The 22,959-nt window shown below is 37.4% G+C and overlaps 1 protein-coding gene across 1 annotated transcript in view; it reads left to right on the forward strand.

Annotated features, from left to right (window-relative positions):
- The first annotated feature begins 2,709 nt into the window (after positions 1-2,709).
- The window catches only part of brinp2 (bone morphogenetic protein/retinoic acid inducible neural-specific 2), a 78,226-nt gene continuing 57,976 nt past the window's right edge, over positions 2,710-22,959 (forward strand). The window contains exon 1 of the mRNA XM_059563471.1: positions 2,710-3,386. The gene's annotated coding sequence lies outside the window, so the exon portion shown is untranslated. The remainder of the gene's footprint in view (positions 3,387-22,959) is intronic.

Consider the following 22,959-nt stretch of genomic DNA (forward strand, 5'->3'; position numbering starts at 1 on the left):
GAATCACTCTTGTTGTCCAGTTTTCCAGTCTCCAAGCATATCCTGGGCCATGATCTCACTGGCAAACGCTGCCATGGACTGACCTTCTACTCAAGGTAATGATTACCCCCTTGAGCATGCAGCAGCTGGCAATGTAATGCATTGTTGGCACGTAAAAGTGATGCTGCAAGAAGCAGAAGGAGAACAGGAGACGCATGTACCCCAGAGTTTGACCATCTGTGGCCTATTGGTCGTCATTAAGGTTTCTAATTTGGGACGACTTGGGAATAAACCAAACCAGGGCTGAAAATGTCATTACCTGACTCCTGGTGAGGTGTCCTCCCATATTTACATATTTATACACCTTAACTGTCTTTGCCTCACTGCCATGACATTGAAGGTGTGAAAAATCCAGTTCCATTAAAGTGACAATATAACCCTGCATGCTGAGATGGACCATTACACTTCAAATAGAAGGGAGTAAATGCAGAGAATATTATCGTGACTGTTGTTTTGAAGGCCTGGTCACGTTCAACGATCTCTTAATTGCAGCTTTGTTCAAATTGTCAGTGCTGCGTGAAACTGCCACTCAGAAATGGCTTTTTATATCTTATACTAACTTGTCAAGTAAAGTTTTAAAATACATGTCAAATACTTTCTGATAATTAGCATATTTAAAAGCTAGTTGAAAATTGTATTTTCAGTAAGAAATTTGTTTTAATATCTTGCAAAGTAGCTATAAATACTATAGATATATAGTTTTGGGTTCAGAAAGATTTCTTGTTTTTAAAAAGAAACATCACTTGAAAAAGTAAATCACTTTTGACATACTCGTCCCTGATAAATGACACTTAATTGTAAAGTAGAAGCTTTTATTTCCAAAAATAATAATAATAATCAGTTTCCACAAGAATTGTGCTGTCAATATTGATAATAACAAGATTAATAATCCCAACATTTAAATTAAAGTAAGAAGTGAAGCAATGCTTTTGTGTAAGAAAAATATCCATATTTAAAACTTTATAAACCATAATCTCTAGCTTCCGGTAAATGTCGTATGTGTGTTCACAAAAGAGTGGCGTTCCAGCGGATGACGTTGGGTGTAGGCATATAGCGTTTAAGCTCCGGTGAGAATATGCTAGTCTCGTGAGAACCAATTTTTGTGTACTATTAATAAGCAGCAACAAATTAGGAGTTTATTGAGGGAGAACACTTCGTTAATAGTGAATATGTGTTGCCCTAATCTAATGTTTTACGAGGCAGCCTGACTGAGCATGAGAGAAATCTTTCAAAAACATGAAAACAACCCCAAACCTTTAAATGGTTCTTAAAAATCTTTTATGAACTGTATATAAATATCACAAATTCACAGATCAATATTATTCAGTGACAAAAATGTAATTACCTAACCTCATTTGTTCCTATGAAATGAATCTCACAAATGTTGATGCTGATAAGCATAGCCAAATGTGCTTAAAATGCTGAGATTGCTTACCCTGAATGCTTACCCTATAACTGTCAATAGACTAGCTCGCTTCAACACTTTAGTTTTAACTTTGCTGTCTTTTCTTTAGACTGAGAGCTGTGCAGCTGCACAAGAGTGGCAAGGTTTACAAAGCAAATAGAAATGCAATGCTTCCGGCACAAACAGAAACCTAGCTTATTTTTTTATCACATCCAGGCAGAGACAAATGATATGCAGAAAATGTTCCAGTTGGAAGCAGGAAAAAGCTCAGTCAGTTGGCATGGATACGATTAGTTGTCAACCATACATAATGTAAGCACTGGTCAAAATAAACTGGACTGGTAACTATCTATTGTACAGTGTGAAACATGCTCATGCCACGCTAAATTTTAAGCATGCATCGTTTTATAACGTTTGTATATGACACAAAAAGTTAGATTACTGATTTTATCTTACTATATGACTGTGCTTAATGTATGTACTGAACTTTGTACTGTAAAAATGTTACCTTTTATCTCAAAGTTATTATTATTATTATTATTATTATTATTATTATTTAACTCTGGGGCAGAAATACGCTTCTATGCAAATGCATGGCTTTTGTTCTTTGGAGACACAATACTCTGCTTTTGTAGGGAATAGAATACATTTATATGTCTCCACATCCCAAGTTTTACATCTGCTGAAGCTTTGGAAAAGCCTTTCAACTGCGCGTGATAAAATAAAATTTCCTGTACAAAATTATGTCATGTCTTCATCAGTTGCACTGACATCAAACTGTTTCCACATCAGTATGAGATGTACAAGTTTTAGCATTTTCTTCAGTATTCCCAGGATATCTGGAACTAACAGGGCACTAGGCTGACAAGAAGTGACTTTTGGCTTTATTGTATGAAGAACAAGATACATCTCCCTTAAGATACCAGAGACTTTGTCAGTATGAATTCAGTTTGCCAGGAGTCACAACAAATTTGTAGCAGACAAATTTGGCTAAAGCATTGGGAGAAAAGCATTTTCGCTTTCATTAGCCACCCTGTCCCTCCAGGGCTCACAGAGCCTGGTCTATCCTCCCTCCCCCCTCTAAAACACTCTCTCTCTCTCTTTCTCTCTCTCTCTCTCTCTCTCATCCTCTCCCTCTCCCTTTCTTCTTCCCTGTCACATTGCTGCCTGCTGCGGTTCAGCCAATCAGAGATAAGGGGTGTGGCCTCTGGTCTCAGTTGGACAGAGCTTGTTGAAAAGACAGAGATGCTTTCCTGAAAGACTTGGAGTAGCTCTCCTCAGCACGAGGCATTCCGTTTTGTGGTTTGGCAGTTAGTGATGACTACAGCACTGTCAGCTCAAGTCTAGCTCTAGCAATCTGGCACATACACACTAAAAATCACACAGAAAGAGAAAAAGACAGGTGGCAGGTTCAGATTTTCTACTTGGAAGAGAAGCTGAATAATGCAAATGAATTGAAAGGAGAGAACAGTTTCGTATGGATTTATCTGTCTGATTGTAATCTGATGTGATCCTACTTGTTTTGGAAGATCGCACATTGTTTAAGAGGATCCAAATTGCTTCTGTCTTGCTTGGACAAAGATTGAATTTCTGGGACTTTGCATTCTAAAAGAACTGGTTTTAAAGTTGCTACATCCAGTTTTTAAATCGACAATCAAGAAAAAGCTAATTAATGGCTATTTGAAACATTTAAATTGCATCCAAAAAGGTGCACTTAGCGCACTCTCTTCAGGGCATCAGTACAATGCCTGGATTACCCTTTTGATAGCCTTGTGAACCTGCATGAAATCTCCACGGAGGAGGTACGCGGGGTGCTGAGCGGTTGGGAGCTGCATTCCTCCCCTTGAGACCGAACTGAAAATCCAACATCCTGACTGCCGCCACTAGCCGATCGGATACAAACGCAGTAGCGATAGGAGTGGAACCACCCTTCACGATCTAGGTGAGTACTCTGTCACAGTTCACTGAACACTCAATCTATACTGGATTAAACCACTTCACCGTACTCATCTTAGTGTTAGAATCATCTCCATAAAAGTTACAGCTTTTATGTGATTTTATATTGGGTAACTGGTTTTTCCCATCTGATTATGGATAGCTGCAGTGTGAGTCAACAATGCCAGCTTAACACAAGAAGCAGGTTAACTTTGTTTTGGATCCCAAAAAAGGATACCGTTGGTTGCTTTAATTTATATGTGAACATTAGTTCTATTTGACTTTGATCGACTTAGTTTGGTTTTAATTAAAGGATGTATGCAGTTAATTCAGAGAATTTCAGAATGCCAATTGTATATGTGATTATGAGTATAAATATGTTATAAATATTGCTGTCTTGACTACTGTAGACAGTTCTACAGGGCATTGCTACTACCTCATTAAACTGGAATTAATTTCATCCCACAATGCTTTTTCGAACCACTGTAAATCTAGAACTTGCCCCAAGAGTTTCCAGTTCCTTGCACAATGACAATAACCCAGAGGGGTGCTCTCAAAACAAGTAAGAAGTCCTTAACTCCCTTTCCAAACTTTCTCCTCACTTTGAAGATTTTGAACATAAAAAATAACAAAACACATGAATAGCAGCAGAGAGCTAAAACAAAATCGCCCCACAGCATCAGTGACTCACTGGATGGCTTCCTCACAGTTTGGTTTGGACGTCTGCCTGGAATCCGTAAGGAACTCGGAGAAGAACCAATTTCCTTGTATTTTACATTAGACCAAGGGGTTAAAGCTGGACTGCATTGTCTTACATGTGTACATTAATCCTCTTTTCTCACTTTGGCAGTGGCAGAGCAGAAGCACGCTGACATTTCCACTGTTTTAGGAGAATATTTAATGCCCCTTTCTGTTAAAATACAAAAGCAGCTTGCTTTTAATCTATTGCAGAAATATTTAAGCTGGCCATGGTCTCTCTCTCACCCTCAATCCTTCATTCACTCTCGCTTTCTCACTGTCTTAACAGTAGGTTTTTAATACAAATTATTTGGGAAAAGCTGATTCCTGGTGTGGTTTTGCTGTGGCTAAACAACAATCCCACCAGGCCATCTTTCTATGGGAAGAATAGCATTTTAATCCACATTATTCACCAGTGCCAGTGATTGTATTGTATGCTTACACCTACCCGATAGTCAGCCATTGACTATTTCGTCAAAACAGGCAATCAGAAAACAAAAGGCCACCTCCATTCAACAAAATTTTTACTGTTTTGAGACAAGCAGATAGGATGACAGCACTTATGCAGCACTTTTCATGCTTAATGTTGCCTATAGAGGGAGCAATTCTCTTGTAACAAGCAACCTGCAACCACACATCCAACAGAATGGCTAGAGAGAATGCAAGAAGAGGAGATGACCACTCGATTATCAGTTACAATATTGATTTGTTATTGGAGAGGTCTATCCATTCAGTCTGACATCCAAACATGATACATTTTCACTGATACTGTCAAGGGAGATTTTATCTATGTGAGGTGAGCAGAAGATGCTGAATATTTCTTCATCTGCAACATGCAGGCCTAAGTTATTGGGATGCAAGTCCATGACGTTTCCCCAGTGGACATTCTCTCCTGCTTACCAAGAAGCCCTCTGAGGTTTTTGATGTGCTAAAGTGGAGGAAGAACACAAAACTCCATTTCCAGTCCCGGAGGGGACGCTGATGTGTGCTGTGTGTGTATATGTGCCGTCACCGCTCTGTGAAGTTATAAAAGAAATATTGATCTGCCCAAGCAATATTTACTATCTCAGAGGAAAAACTGATGTAAAGTGGATTCAAAATATACTGTGTATGCTCACTGAAATGGAAATATAAAAATATAGCAGTAGTCTGAGGCTTTATAACTAAGAAAAGACACTTCACAAAGGCAGAACTTGATGTAAAGGTACATTGTGTGGGTACACACACACACACACACACACACACACACACACATATATATATATATATATATATATATATATATATATATATACATACATACATACATCTTCTTCCGCTTATCCGGGGCCGGGTCGCGGGGGCAGCAGTCTAAGCAGAGAACCCCAGACTTCCCTCTCCCTAGACACTTCCTCCAGCTCTTCTGGGGGGACACGGAGGCGTTCCCAGGCCAGCCGGGAGACATAGTCTCTCCAGCGTGTCCTAGGTCTTCCCTGTGGTCTCCTCCCAGTGGGACGCGCCCGGAACACCTTCCCGGGAAGGCGTCCAGGAGGCATCCGGAACAGATGCCCGAGCCACCTCAGCTGACCCCTCTCGATGTGGAGGAGCAGCGGCTCTACTCTGAGCTCCTCCCGGGTGATTGAGCTTCTCACCCTATCTCTAAGGGATCGCCCAGCCACCCTGCCGAGAAAGCTCATTTCGGCCGCCTGTATCCGGGATCTTGTCCTTTCGGTCATGACCCAAAGCTCATGACCATAGGTGAGAGTAGGAACGTAGATTGACCGGTAAATCGAGAGCTTCGCCTTGCGGCTCAGCTCTTTCTTCACCACGACAGACCGGTACATCAACCGCATTACTGCAGAAGCTGCACCGATCCGTCTGTCAATCTCCCGTTCCATCCTTCCCTCACTCGTGAACAAGACCCCAAGATACTTAAACTCCTCCACTTGAGGCAGGAACTCTCCACCAACCTGAAGAGGGCAAGCCACCCTTTTCCGACTGAGGACCATGGCCTCGGATTTAGAGGTGCTGATTCTCATCCCAGCTGCTTCACACTTGGCTGCAAACCGTCCCAGTGCATGCTGAAGGTCCTGGCTTGATGAGGCCAACACGACAACATCATCCGCAAAGAGCAGAGACGAAATCGTGTTGTCACCAAACCTGACCCCCTCCGGCCCCTGGCTGCACCTAGAAATTCTGTCCATAAAAATCATGAACAGAACCGACGACAAAGGGCAGCCCTGCCGGAGTCCAACACGCACCGGGAACAAGTCTGACTTACTGCTGGCAATACGAACCAAGCTCCTGCTCCGGTCGTACAGGGACCGGATAGCCCTTAGCAAAGGGCCCCGGATCCCATACTCCCGGAGCACCCTCCACAGGCCGCCGCGAGGGACACAGTCGAATGCCTTCTCCAAATCCACAAAGCACATGTGGACTGGTTGGGCAAACTCCCATGAACCCTCCAGCACCCTGTAGAGGGTATAGAGCTGGTCCAGTGTTCCACAGCCTGGACAAAAACCACACTGTTCCTCCTGAATCCGAGGTTCTACTATATATAATATATATATAATATATATATATATTAATATATATGGCTTGGCAGGTTTGCAGCAGACTAAAATGAAACCTTCCAGTTTATCTGTAAAGCCACTTGCCATTTTTCAGTATGTGCCAGCTTAAAAGGGTCAAATGATGCAATTAAAAAAATTTCCTTTCTCTTTGGAGTGTTACAAGCTCATTGTGCATAAAGAAGATCTGGAAAGTTGCAAAGACTGAAATCTCAAATCCACAGAGATTCGTTCTAAAAGTTCAGACTCGCCCACACACCCCTAAAACGGCTCATTTTAACACTGTCTATGTCACAATGTTGGAATATTTGCAAAACACCGGCCAATTGTTCATGCAAAGAAAGAAAGCGTAACTTTTATTTTCGCTGTTGCAACTGCTGGCATGTTGTGGAGATGCTGTGTGTTTTTGTTGTGAAAGCGAAACTACTTTGTTTGGGCTTCCAAAAGAGGACACAACTAGAAATCAGTGGTTACGTTGTATTTACAACACTGTTTCAGAACAGTCTAACCCAAATATTCAGATCTGTGCTGCGCATTTTATGGAGGATGAGGACTGTTTCCTGAAAGAGTAGCCTACAATGCGGTGGCACAAAGGCTGTTTCTATAAAATTGGGCAGTTCCAACTTTGCAAGGACAGTCTGGTACTTCTGACTCACAGCCTGTAAGTATGTTTTTCATATTTAAAGAATTTGCCTCTAAGAATTTTAAATGTGAGTTTTGAGCAGTGTAGAGTACTGCTTGTTGTTTGTTGTTTCTCCGATCACAAATGCAGATATGGTTTTATGTTTACGCAGCACAATACACAACACAACACATTAAAAGACAGTATATGTCATTATAATCAGTAATTATTTCCCCACTGGATGCAACAAATGCCTCATTTGTAATGGGTTTTATTGGTTTTGTCTCATCATGCTGGGAGACAGCAATCACAGTTTGGTAAGGGGTGTAACATTTCCATTACATGCTTGAGGCATTCGGCCAAATCACTACGCACTGGATAGCTGGCCAATCAGCGTATACTGTACCTTGCTTTTTTAGAATGATGAGCTTTGTAAAAATCGACATGTTTCAGAAAGGCGGGGAATAGAGGACCAACAATAATGTACATTATATGGAAAACAATGTGATTTTATTTAACCTTAAACTGCATAAACACATTGCATTACACCAAATACACAAAATAATGTTCTTTTTAGCAACGTCATATGACCCCTTTAATAATACGCTCCCTCTGCTTTTACTAAATAGAATTTTACTTTATTGTTTTTTATTTTATTTTTTGTGCAAACAACTCATTTTATCCATCTGCTGCTAATTTTTTTTTTAGAAAAATTAAGGTCTTAAGTTGACTGCACTCACACACACATACATACACAAATAGAGATGGGCAAAGTAGAGAACACTAAAGCTTTATGTGAGGTGTACTGCAATTTGGGAAATATTCTGGCTTGAAAAAAATTTATATTCATACAAGTGCATAATGAAAAGGAATTCTGGTGTCTGGTTATCTTGCTCATCACTTCAGCTATCAACTTTGAAAGTGTAATTTGCTTGGCTCATTAGCATGCATAATTACATGCAAAATTCTAAATAACCAAGAAACACCCTAATACATTCTATAGCCTGAGCTCCTTTGAGCTTACTTGTGTGTGTCATGTAGAGATTGTGAATTTCATTCGAAGTTCATGGTGCAGAACTGTGGGGAGGATCAAGCTAATTTTCATGCAAAACTCAAGTGAATAAATTGCAATGGAAAAAAGGCATGATATAAAAATTGTAATATCTTATCACAATGCCTAAAAGCAAGATGAAAGGATATAAGAAAAAAAAAAACATAAAAATACATACATATACTGTACATACATACATACACACATACATACTGTATACATACTGTATACTCACTCATAAAAAGATAAGGCAGACACACAGACAGATACATAGTTAGTGTTAAAAAGATAGTCTATAACTTTTATACTGTGTTCACCATAACTAAAAGTTAGCTCCAGGCCTTAAGCGTATTCTCATTAGTGTCCAGGATGAGTAAATTAAGTCTTTCATGTTGGTTATAATATGGTGCAATAAGTCACTCATTAGATAAGCTCCAGTAGTTTTCAAATCTAATTTTAAAGGGAATCCCAGGTCCACTCCTTTAATAGAAGGGACATTTAATTTAAATGAATCGGGTAATTCCCTGCCCAGACCAAACTAAAGGCAGTATGATAAAATAGCATATATTTACAGATATGAAGCTGAGCTGCTTTGATAATAGGGATTCTGATTAATCTCTTTTAGATTAATAATTCACAGTTATGGTAGTCACAGTAGTAGTAGTAGTAGTATCAGTAAAATAAAGCAATTTATTTTATTTTTTATTTTTGAAAGATGCAGACTGATTCTTATATTTTCAAAAAATTTGATTTTACTTTAAAATAAATACTTTAAAATACTTTAAATGTCCTTCCGTTTGGATTTGATGGGGTGATTTCACTGCCTGTTAAGCCATCCACAGCATATCATGTTATGTGGTAAGCACAGCTACATTCCCGAGTTAATGGTGAATTTCACCATGACGTGAGGCATCAAAATGGGAATACTCCCTGCCAGCTGGTCAAGGGGCCAAAGGGAAAATGATTTATTTGACAAAGAGTCAAAGATCAAAGGCAATGACTAACCAGGAAGCACCAATCTCCTACTGCAGCCGATCACAGAAGGAGCCTCCGCCAATCAGCCATAGCAGCAGGACCTCTACTCTAAGTTTTAATTGGTTGCTGTGTGCCGACTGGCCTTCACAGACGTCAAGCTGGAGGACATTACTTGTGGAGGCAGGGTCAGCTATCACACTGCCTTAGATGTACTCACTGCAAAGACATTCTGTAGTAAAGAGTAATGTGACAACAGAGACAAAACTTCATAATCAGGCTGTCTCATCAAGTTATCTATTTCCAGTTTATTAACTGCTATAAGTAAATGACTAGAAGAATAACAAAGTGCAGTATGCATCAAAACAACTGGCGCTACAAACCAGTGTGTTTGTAATTACGATAATAAATTAAAATATGATAACATATTAAAATATGATAACAAATATAACAGGCCTGTCTGTGATTGGAAAACTGAGCGGAGAGATAGAAGAACCATTTTATTACACACCACAAGCCTGTCATTGTCTGTACCCCAATCCCCTGGTCTCTGGAAGGCAAGATGGATGGTTACAGTTATGGCCAACTCTCCTGGCATTTCACTCGGCCTCCCCTGACCTGTCCTAGCAGCAATGTGATGCACATAACCTATCGATCAACTCCTGACCACTGTCTCTCTGAGGACAAGTACTGTACCGGTGTGCTATTCATGATCACTCAAATCTGCAAATATGAGGATCAATGCTAGATTCATGACCAACCTTTGTTACGACAAATTATTGAAATTATGTAAATATATATATATGCTTTGAAATATAACGGTTAGTTGAGACTGATGCTTGGAAATTAGTAGACACCTCAGACAGACAATTAGTAGTACACACTGTGCTGAAAGACTCATTAGCGGATTACATGCAGTTCATTACTGGCTTTACTTTATGTTGTTTACTGTATCATTTTACAAGAATCAACCAGAAGAACAGAAAAAGTGTTTTGTCTTGTCTTCTGCCCCCTTTGTCTTTTTATCTCTTGTATGCACTGAACGCAGATTAGCTACCTCGTTGTTGACCGAACATATAGGCCAAGTTTCTCATTTTGTTTTTGTGGTTTTATTTTTGAAAAGGGTAGACATGACAGCTACATTATGGTCTATTGTATTCAATTTATGTTAAATAACAAAGAGGAGAAGATGAAATGTCACGTTATGCATATTTGATACAACACATTTTACTTTGCCTCGTTTATATTCATAGTTGTCTCAAGTGGCTTCTCTAAAAAAAAAAAAAAAAAAAAAAAAAAAAGGTGATGAATTACTTTTTAATTAATTTGAGTATGAAAAAGATTGTAAAATATACGTGTCAAATTTTATTTCACAATGGTATTAAGATCTTAAAGCAACATGTTAGTAGGTATTGATAATTACTAAACACTAAAGTGATTAACATATAAAATAACATTAAAATTAAATAAAATTTATAATTACAACTTGCACTTTTAGTGCGTCTAAAATGCTGCAGCAGAAATTACCCATCCATATCTACATTTGGTCAATCTAATTGAGTCACACCTTTACACTGAAAATGCTGTCATTATCCTCATTTCGCTCAACACTGATATGACCTTTTTCCCCGAGAAAGATTAAAGGAGTTATAAAAGAATGTCGAAACTGCCTTTTTGAATACAATGAAGGTGCACATTGATCACTGACTTCCAAGTGAAAATTTTTCATTTTACTTGGTTTATACATATTATATACAACACACACACTACACCCCTGATAGCAAAGGCTGGCACTGGCCATTTAATGTCGCTATAAAAGCCGGAATTGTTGAACCCATATACTTTCTACATGCATATTTTATTTAATCTGGCACTGCATGCTGTGCTGTAATCAATGAAGGTAATCTTTATTGACACTGGATTGAGTTTAGCACTGCTGTGCTCCTCTACAGTGACCTTTTGAAGGACTTAACGAGACTAAGATGTTTCTTGCCACTTTATTTGCTCAATGTGTTGACAGCAAAAATGAGAAACAACCTATTCGTTCCATCCCTGAGAACCGCTTTGCATTTTCTTTCTTTACTTCATGGTCTCTGACCCTCAATAGTTCTTGGTGCTAAAGTCTAAGTTTACTTTGTACTTTTGAGATGGTTATCAGAATTTCATCCTCAGCACTTCTCATCTAACCAATGAGATTAGAAGAAGGCAGGTATGAAAAACCTCTACTGATTAGATGTCCTTTAGTCCTGACGTCTGTAACTGTTGTTGAAACCCCAGCCTACATTGGAAATCTGTATGAAGGCCCAAGGGTTTGAGGATCCTTATCTGAACACAATCCAATTACCTAACTCCATCTCTTCCTGTATGTGACTGAAGTTTTCAAAGATAAGAGCAATGGTTTGCTAAAAGAGTCTTTTTTTCATGTATTGACAAAATACATATATACATTCATTACATGTTTGGGCTCATTAAAAATGAATGAAATAATTCAATAAAAAATTATAATTCCCAAGGATGCATTGATCCAAAGTGACACCTATAACTTATATATTGTTACAAAAGATTTATACAGTAATTTAATAAAATGCTGTTCTTTTGAACTTTCTATTAATTACAGAGGCCTGAAAACATTGTATCATGGTTTCCACAAAATGTTTAAGCAGAAACTGTTTTCAAAATTGATAATAACAATTTAAAAAATTTAATGAGAAACAAATAGGCATATTAGAATGATTTCTGAAGGATCATGATGTGGAACTGGAGTAATGACTGCTAAAAATCCAAAATTTCCCTCACAGACAGAAAAAGGGATTGTAGGGGTTTTAAACATAGGGCTCCTGTCTTTTTCCATTTCTCATGTAGACGGTCACAATGTAGTGGCCTTTGTGAGGATTGACTCTTCTTGAGGAAGTCCTAATCTTTTTTTTTTCATGTTTATTTCATCTGTGGGGCTCATAAGAATGTGCACTGTCTTCAGATCTCCACCATTCCGCCAATGTAGTGCTTGGGCAAATGACTCATGCAAATGACTGTTCCTATCCCACGATACCTGCAGGCTTAAAACAGCCTCAGTAGGATTAAGCTGAACGTGAGCAAGATTAAAAGGCTCTTGCAACTGTCTTCTCACACATCTTATTGGAATTCACATGGCTCTCTGCATGGTCCAGACTCCACTTTACTTTCATGGACCAGGAGCTTTGCAAAAGGCTGCTGTCTGGCTTTCTTGTGGATGTAGTAAGGGGATAGCTCAAGATGTCACATAAAGATCCATCTACACAAGCAGTCAACACTTGGACACACTTGACAAAATTTATGAGTTGCACGATATTACAAAGCTTTTGGAAAAACGGAGTGACACAAAAAAATGTGTATGGTATCATAGACAGTATCTCTATACTTACAATAATGATGCATTTATTCCATAGACACCTCAGAACACAAAAGGTATACTCAATATCTGCATGCAGTGGAGATGTATGACAACACTGTGTGAAATTTTAAAGACAGTCTTTGGAAAGGTCACACAATTATATAAGATAAGCAAAGAGAAAGGTCAGAAAGAATTTACCTTTACCTTCAGATCATACTAAGAATACTTATGACATAGCTTCTTAAAGATTTCTTTGTATGAGAACATGACAGAGAGAATCTAATGCGGGGACTGCTTAGCACAAAGTATGCTAATGAGAGAAGAGTTCAAGTGGGTCAAGGCAAATGTGTCCTAACGGGGCTCTCAGACATATCACCAGTGATGGTTTCAGTATAACACATGTATGTTGAAATGAAAGGTAGCAAAGGTACAGTTAGAGACGAGTGTGATGTTGAGACAAAAGGTTATAGAATAGGGAAGACTGTGCAACACTGAACCTACTGACTCTGAACAAACAATATTCAATCTCTCTTAAAGTGCACTCATCGCTCTAACCTCTCTCTCAAGCAAATGGGCACTCCATCGGCTGTGTTTTCTGTGAGGTTCATGAGCAGCAAGCAGGGTGAGCCCTCTTGTCCTCAATTCTGTTTGAAATGGAAATCACTTTGTGAAAAAATAAATAAATAAATGCACCTGTCGCTGCATCAGATATTGCATCAATTCCTTAGCTGGTTGTTATCTGTATTTCCTATTTGACATTTAAGAGAAACAATAGTTTTTTTTTCTTTTTCTTTCTCCACAGGAACAGTATGGTAGCACAAACACTATGCAGTCTACACTGAGATTTTTTTTTTGTTTATCTGATTTAAAGCAATACCTCCTATTAGAACCAGCCTTATGTTGTATAAAAATAGCCCACATACTCTTCATAGATTATGCTATAGTTGCGTTGTCCCAAAAGTCCAATTGACAATTGTGTATTAGCTGTCAGTAGGTCAAATACTGATTGAGGTGGGGCGGGATGATGCAGAGATCCAATATTGAGGTATAGACTTCTCCATTGCTCCAGGGCACACTGTCAGCAGCATTATTCTGCTCCTTCCTTGTGCACTATAGTCGATTCCCTCACCCCAACTGCTGAATATGCTCTTCCACCGCTCATAATTAAAGACCCCAACTTCAATCTACCATTAACCAGTTATAAATTCACTCACTGGTCACAAAGTCTCTTGCAGCAATTTGCTAAACTAGGTGGCGTAGCTATTTGCATGCTTGTCTTATTGGCCATTATTAGTTTTAAAAACAAAATTTTTTATTCAATTAAATGGGCACTGGTAAAGCAATGTCATATATTTTAATTGAATTAGAAATAACACAGAATAATAATAAATAGCTATTAAATTTAATGGTCCATAATAATAATATATAGGGTTACATAGTATTAATATGCCATGATATGGCCATTGTAATTTTTCAAAAGAGGAACTTGAATAATTTGTAAAATAGAGGGGGCAAGAAATAGGAGACAGACACTCATACAGGGGGTCTGAATTGCATTTGTGTTCAGCTCAACCAGTTAGCATCTGCTAGCCTTGGCTTAGCTCACTCTTTGACCAGCAGTCTGTCAGAACTATGCAAGGCCCCCATGGCACACTGGGCAGAGATGATAAAATGTGTGTTAGAGCTAGTCAGACCATCAAGTGTAAACGGAAATGCACTTAAGAGAGTGTAAACAGAAAACACAACACAAAACAAGACCAAATGTGTGCAAATTTAAATAAATAAATATATTTATCTATATTATACCACAATATTCACTAGTAATTAAATTTTAACAGCATGAAATAAATTAACTGTTCCCTGCATGTTGCATCCAGAGTTAATGTTTTATTCATATCCTGTTGGAATGATAACATATACGATAAATAAATCTGAATTCCCAAATCATTTGAAAACCTTGGAAAAAATGTTGCAGCATAACAAACCAGAATTCCGAATACTCTCACATTATGCATCATACAGTAATGGTACCACTACTTCATAGTGCAAGTCAGGAACTATTTCAGTCAGTTGGGCTGTGTCAGCAGGATTGAAATTGGTCCCTAATGGCTTGCCTATATTAGGGTAAATGCCCACCTCAACTACGTGGCAAAATCAACTACCATGGGCCCTTGGCACCACATTGCTCTGGAATGTTCCAGATGGAAAGTCCAATGTTTTCTTCCATTCACAACAGATTGTCTACTTTGATTGTTTCCCTGTGCAACTTGACATTTCATCTATATTTGCTTGAATGCTGTGAAGCATTCCGTCTTGAAACCCCAAAGAGAATAGCACTACATTTTCACAGATTTTGAAAAGTGAATGGAGTACATATACTGTACATATATCAGATTTCATATATATACTGTATGTGTGTGTGTGTGTGTGTGTGTGTGTGTGTGTGTGTCTGTTTTAGTATGGATGAACCTAAATTAAGTTTTGACTTTTAAAGCTGTTATCAATGGTTGCCCATGGGGGCAGAGGGTAAAATGACTTATGATGTATGGAGGCATGAAAGCCAGCTGCCAATATGCAAAATGGGTTGGATATCATTATCTTTTAAGGACTAGTGATTTGAGAACTGCCAGTACGAGCTGGGAAATAGTCCATCATTCAGCTGAGTGCTCTTCCACCCCCTCAAACATCATTGCATGCTAGTTTCGCCTTTGCATGCAGGGACCTCTTCACTGTTTTGGAACAACACGCAAACAGAGAGTATAGAAACAAAGCTCTGATGAGTGTACCGCCTGTCTGGAGAATTAAATATTCGGAAGGATGCATGGAAAATAACATCCACCAACTGGTGGGTGTAATTGAGAGTTAGCTGATCAGCAAACTGGAGGAGCAAACACTAAAAGACACAACACTATAAACACAACAAACTACATACCACACATTTACATACACACACAGGAATATTGCATTCAAAAATTTTAATTCTGTTATTACTTGCTCACTTGCCAGTCAAAACCCATATGCTATCTTTGTTCTACTGAACATAAAAAGAGAAGTTTCACCCTGATTTTCTGTCAGGCTCCAAAAAGAACAAAAAAGAAGTGATCCCATGTGACTAGTGTATCAATAATATTGTAGTTTGTGTGATTAACAGACTGAAATCTCTATCATTTGAATTCAGGTGACTTGAAGTACAGTACACAAGTAGTATACACTACTTTAATGGCACTGTTGCTATGGGATAATGTTTTATGAAAAACCAAAGCATGAAGATTCTCTTTATGTATTTTAGGAAAAATGAAATAGCAGCATGTGGTGATATGATGATGAGTATATGATGACTGAATTATCTTTTTTGGGTGATCTCTTTGCGCATCACCATTTTGGACTGATGAAAGGTTTTTTAGTGTTTCAGTCTGTGGATACTGTGGACCGAGCTACACACTGGCAGCAGTCCCTTTGGACCGATGCACTATAACAATGTGTGTGTATTGATCCAACATTCTAATATTGCAGTTAAAAGGTTTCTCTGCCTGTGAATTGTGAGTTAAATTACATCCTGGTCACATGCATGGAATCAGAAAAGGTGCAAACACCAAACATCTATACACACTGCATGTGTACACGCAGTGTAACACATGTTGTGCATAAAGCCACATGTATTCACAGCCCAGCCAGTACATTAGATTGGTTTTCCATCGGTGTCAACTGTTTGAAAGAACAGTCTTGGTTCAATATAAATTAGCTTAATTGAAAGACTTGTTGCATAATGATGACTACCACAAAAGCTAACTTTGATCTTTTCTTTAAAACAAGCAAAACTCAGGGTTACTGTGAGGCACTTACAAGAACGGGACAAAACCATGAACATTAAAATACTCACTGTTTCAGTAGTATAGCCACAAGGCAAAAACATTATTTGTGTTAACATAATTTGAGTTTATATGCAATTTTATAACATAATGCCTTAAACCCAGAATGACACACACACACTCACACACACACTTATTCATTTATAACTTATTTGTTATAAATATTGCCAATTGAGATTAACTTGTATTAAACCTTGGGTATTCCTTTAAAACCCATTTCAGCAACCAAAAGTGAGAACCTGAAGCCCTAATTTGTTACCCACATACCATAGCCTGTATGTCCACATTAATGGATTCCGGTTGATCTACAGTGCGTTCCTGTTTCCTGATCTACAGTCACCAATATCTGTCACGGATTGAAATCTGTGTTAGCAGCTAAAGTGCTGTTCCATGATGCATGCTTCACAGCTCCTTTGGTCATTAATGTCCATTGACCCTGATGGAACGATCCCCATGCAACAAAAAAAGCATTTATCCATAAACCTTCTGAAAGCCGAAAGTGCTACGCCCTCCACTCATTACAGAGCGAGAAGCCAAATAACCACTTTATTCCACTGGTCAGTGTAACGATTTTTCTATGCCAGCACAATTGTTGTTTTATGCTCCAGGATAGCTAGCCAAATGCATACACATGGTCTACTAGATAAAACAAATGTAGATTAAATCCGCCCTTCCAGAATAGCAAATGTATTCACTCATGCTATAACTGCACTCTGCACATTAACTGATGATATCTGAGATGCAAAGTGCTGTTGATAAACCGACCTCTCTTTGGTGCTTTTGCCGTTAACCCTGGCATACTTGCGAGGGAGATGGAAGTACAGCATCGCCTAGCCCTCATAAATATCAGTAGATACAACCTCCAGAGGAATTAACTTTCTGCTGCCAGTTTTCCCTTGCAGGTATATAGTGATTTCACTGGAAAGAATGGGTGGAGAGTAGCTGTTGTGCTTAGAGTGATCCAAACTGACCCGTTTAATCATTCTGATCCATCTAGGCCTGTCAATCATCTTCTCTGACTTTCATACTTTTGACTTATGCAGTGTGCCTACGGTGCACCCTGTGCTTGGATGTGTGAGAAATGAGATCTGTGGTGATAGTTATGATCTTATGATGACAGTGGCTTTAGGCTGCTTTATGGAAACATACCAAAGAACTGGCACTGAAAAGAGTTCAGGTCGCCTTACTTAATACGTAAGACGGACTGAAGCTCTGCTAAATTTTTATATTCCCAAAGCATTGCCGATGATAGTTTGCTCGAAAGAAGTATTTCACCCCTGCAGCAGCTGTGCCAACAAATGATCTCAGAATTACATTCAGTGATTTACTCAGAGCTGTACCTTGGCAAACTGACTTCTTGGTCTCAGATGGACCGCCCACAGGCCAGTCACTGACCATCTGATCCGTAATGACACAAAAATGGAAAGTGTTGACTAAAATTGTCAGTTACACTCTGATAAAAAAAAAAACTCCTAATTTTAGCTAGTTAAACTACAGTCAAATCTTTAAAACAGTCCTTAACTAGAGATTTTAAAACTGGAGTGTATGCAGTAAAACTAATAATAGTAGGCAGAAAAAAGTGTTTAACAATAGAATTTGATTTGCTGTTAGTACTGTTATAATTTTGGGAACAACATAATCAGTATTTAGTATTATTTATATACTGTAGTATTTATAGATTATATTAATTAACATTATTTATTTTTATAATGGTATTTATTAATGATAATATGAGCTTTCATTTGTACATTTTCATTTGAATTTAATTTTAGTTTAATAATTTAATAGTGTATTTTTATATATTTCTTAAATATTTATATGCAGCTTTAATTTATTTTTATATCAGCTCTAGTTTTAGTAATTTATTAATGCAACTTAAACTTATTGTTCTTCAGTTAATTGGCTGAAAATATATTATAAATATATTATAAAAATATATTAAAAATATTTTAATTTTATTAATAATTTCATTACATTTCAAACATTATAAATGGGTCTTTAAATTATTTAGCTGCCACTACATTTTAGGAAGTTGCTCCCACACAAGGTATCAAAAAGTTTGAAAAGCAGGATATTGTTAATTAGCCAGAATAAAATGCAATCTGGACCAGACTTTTTGCTGGTAAAAGTTTAGTTGTGTGACACCAACTGCCTCTTAACTAGTGTTGCATTGCCTGATAAGCAAGGTGACAGATGTAGTCAGCGCAGCTGCTCCAACCACCTCAGGCCAATGGAATAGAGCCTCATAGACTCAAGCTAGAATAATAACATCAGCTCTTATTAAAGCTCCAAATGTAAATTCACATTTGACACCATACATATCCTGAAGGATTAACACGGCAGAATAAATCTAAAAGAGAGACACAAACTTCAAAACACATATATCAAGAGACAACTTGGCAAGTGATCAGATGCTTTCTGAATTACTTTACTGTACACAAACTGTAGATTCTGTCTATCACTGACTATTTAGCAGCAGTGATTCAAAGAAAGGGTTTTTGATAACAGAAAAACTACTTAAGAAAGATGTTTAAAATCCTTAAATTAAATACATTTATTAGACTTATGGGTTACATTTGAATATCCCCAGATTCTGAATTGTGACACAAAAAGAGTTTGTACAACAAAAACCTTTTATTCTTGCCCAGTTGATGTCTGAGATCATTATTATGCGCACAGGGAAGTTTAGACAATAAGACTTGATATTACAGAACTGGCAGGGGAGAGTTGTCTGTTGTTTCCTCTAGATGATTGATTCATCAACTGTTTCTCACTTTCATCTCAGAGCAATGTTGGAACTTTGTATTTCAGCAATTCTAATGTATCTGCCTCCTTAGGATAAATTGTTGTTGCAGTCCTCATTTGCAAGTCGCTTTGGATAAAAGTGTCTGCTAAATGTATAAATGCATATATAAATGATTGATGGCTCACAAGTTTCAATGCAAACGCTGGAATCAAACCCCACTGGTCCGAGCTAATGTATCACTGCCAAGAACCAGAACGGCATTGTGAATTCATATTTAATTCAATTATGTTTCTAAAAAGTATTTACATAAACACAGTCACATTCGAAGTTCAAAAGAATAGTATTTATTCAAAAAACTAAATCCATTATAAATCTCTTTATTACTTTTGATCTAGTTAATTAACCATTGCTAAATAAAAGTATTAGTTTCATCTAAAAAAAAAAAATTCTTTTTAATCTAATAACTATATTTTATTCTATTTTAATTAATTAAAACCACTTTTTTGACAAAAGAATTTACGTATTGCAGTTTTAAAATATCATCATACTTTACTATTAATTTAACTATTTAAAAAAAATAGTTTTACAGCTAAGAAACACTTGAAGGGTTGGGTTCGGATAAGATATAATTCAAATCCACTTACCTTCTAAAATATTTCACGGATTGGTAAACAACATAATATATGAGCTATTACCAATGTATAAATTATAGTCAAATTAAGAGCAGACTGTATGGCAAGCGGTAATTGTGTGTACAAGTAGCATGCTGAACAAACCTGGGATTCCAATTTCCTTCATAATTGATTTTAAATTCTAATTGCAAAAAATGGTTTGGTTTAATAAAATGCCATGGCCTCTAGTTCAAATAGAAATGCAGAACTGTTTTATTACACATTGGTATATTTTGAAAGTAACCAAGTTTCTAAAAAGCACATCTGTACAGTACATTCACATTAGCAACCGTTCTATATACTGTAGTCACTTTGGGTTTTTAGCCCTTGGTGATTCTAATTAAATCAGTGAAAGCCCAATAAACAGGGTCATGGGTCAAATTCTATCCAGAACAATCTTTAGGGGAGGTTTTATCTGCTGCTGGAGGGTAATGGACCTCTTACAGCTCGGTGGTAGATTTATTGACTATCTAAGGACCCCGATGCCCCTGATCAGTCTCTGCACACTACATCTGTCTTCACTCATTATCACACATGCATATGGAGCTATGCAATCACCCTCTGCCTGCCAAAGTCCATTAACCACAAACAAAGTACTCTGGCTCAATCACAAGCAAGATAACAGACAATTCACATATAGACACATGATCAATGACATACGTAAGTGATAAGCTGTACGCAGGGCGTGCGCACACACTTGAATGTAGTGTATATTGTTGTGTGTCTGTGTGTGTGTCAACAGCACAGCTGAAGTTCAGAAGGTGCGCTTGTATTACCGTTTCACATCGATCCCTTCTCTTTCCTTTCATCCTTTCCTCTTTCCATCTCCTCATCCTACATCGAGTTCAAATGCTACAGAGACCTCTCAAACAAAAAGCAGCATTCTGCATAGCAGAAAAGTGCTGTTTTCAGCTGTTCATGTATATAACAATACACTGAAAGTAAAATTATAATGCTTGAATTGAGAGAACAAGTGCACCGATGTTATGACAGTCTCTACCCGAAGACATGACTCCGATTTAGCAGTGCTTATTTAAATGTGCAAAGCTTTCTAACACATTAGGTTAAATTATGGCTGTGTTATCTGGGTGTGATAAACCAACCTGAATGTTCCCATAACTTGATAAAAAAAAGTGGATTCGTTTGGAAAGTGTTAAAATACTAATTACATTTGTTACAATTAATAAACCGCTACAATTTTCTGGTTGGCTGGACACAATTTAGTATTCCTCCATCGGCAGAGGCACTGCTGTGAATTTATGATTACAGTATGTGGAAGTTACTGTTGCTTAAATTAAGAATATGAGGACACATCCTCCAGAAAGAACATTGATCTCTGAAAAATGTAACAATTTTCATACCATTGCGATGTTATGATAGAAAATTGTGAGAATTGTAGTATCTGCAACAGCAGGGTCCAAAAACATGAGACCACTCGTAAATGTATTTATTTATTTATTTGTTTGTTTAAATGTAAAAATAAAATAAATAAATAAATAATGTCAATTTGAGTGATGTGAAGAAAAAAAAAACTTTGCTCTTCAAGGTAACTTTTTTTTTATTTTTATTTTTACAGCGCAGACCAAAATTTAAACAAAATAACATTTTAATGTAAAATTATTAAGAAATATTTCAGATTTAAAACTATTTGTAAGTTACTAAACAAATAAGCAAATATCTGATCTTTCTTTTGTTTAAACAGAAGGTTTAAATAAAGTACAAGAAGCTTTTTGCTCTTAATTTACAATAGATGTTACCAGTTTTAGGTAACTTTTTTTTTTCAGTGTAAAGGTCTGTTTGCACCAAGGACAATAATTATAATGTTAAAGATTTTAAGTTTTAAAAATCATTATAAATAAAAAATAAATAAAAATGTATCAGAGTCCTTGCCACAACCATAATGATAACAGCACAGAGGAACAACATCATTGGAATCACTTTCACAGCTATTTTTTTTCCAGCCGATGAATGATAAAAACATTTACAGCCAATCAGAATCCATATTCCTTTGAAGAGCTTGAGCATTTAAAGCAGCAGATGACCAAACTGCAACGTGTGCTTTTAATAAACAGAATGTTATCGTGCATTGGTGTGGATGCTGATATAATTAGTTACCATCATAGTTAACTTTATAGTTATAATTTTTGGTGTGAATAGTCCTTCTTTACATTTTATTTACAGGTTTGAATCAGATTTTAAAGATTTTTCATTGTTGTACCAGTCTTTTGGATCCAACTGTATATTATAGAAAAAGGTTTGGAGCATGTTACGTTTTTCATGTGTTTCCCATATAATTGACACAGTTGCCATGGTTTTGTATCCAAATTACATGAGTTTTGGCATCCAAAATATTGTGACATAAATTGCGTCCCTGCCTTTACACTACAACGAACCTGCTTTTCAGTTAACAGCTAATTTTTCTCCTCCAGGAGGAAGTTTATAATCGCTATTTTTCAAGAAACATCCAACATAGGCACAAATCTTAATAAGGCCGAGATAAAACATTGAGATATCACATTTTTTCCTAATGTGGTCACTCCTCAAAACACTTGAGGACCTGTGGTGTATATAATCATGATTCGTGCACTTGTGGTAATTGGTTGCCCATATGAGGTGACCATGGCAACGATGCTGGAATGTGTCCTGTGTGAGTTCTCCTCTGTGTGTTCAATGTTTCTAAAGCTCATCCTCTCATTAGCAGTGAGAGTGTTTTATAGGTGTGTGGGAGGTCTGTTTGCACAGGGACATGCTTTCACCTCAATTACAAAATGAGTTTGCACAGGCTCTGGCAAGAAAGTCCTGAAGACTCTGTGATGACCTGTGCAGGACATATTTAAGGATGAGGCACGGAGCTAATAGCATCAGCATGATGTAGCATCAGCATCAATATGCAGATGTGTTTTTATGGAGCGGTGTTAATCTAATAAGAAGCCAGGGTAATTATCTTTAGTGCGAGTAGGCCTGTGTGTGTTTGTGTGTTTATGAATGGTGC

Source organism: Carassius carassius, chromosome 12, assembly GCF_963082965.1.
Source record: "Carassius carassius chromosome 12, fCarCar2.1, whole genome shotgun sequence".
Lineage (NCBI taxonomy): Eukaryota > Metazoa > Chordata > Actinopteri > Cypriniformes > Cyprinidae > Carassius > Carassius carassius.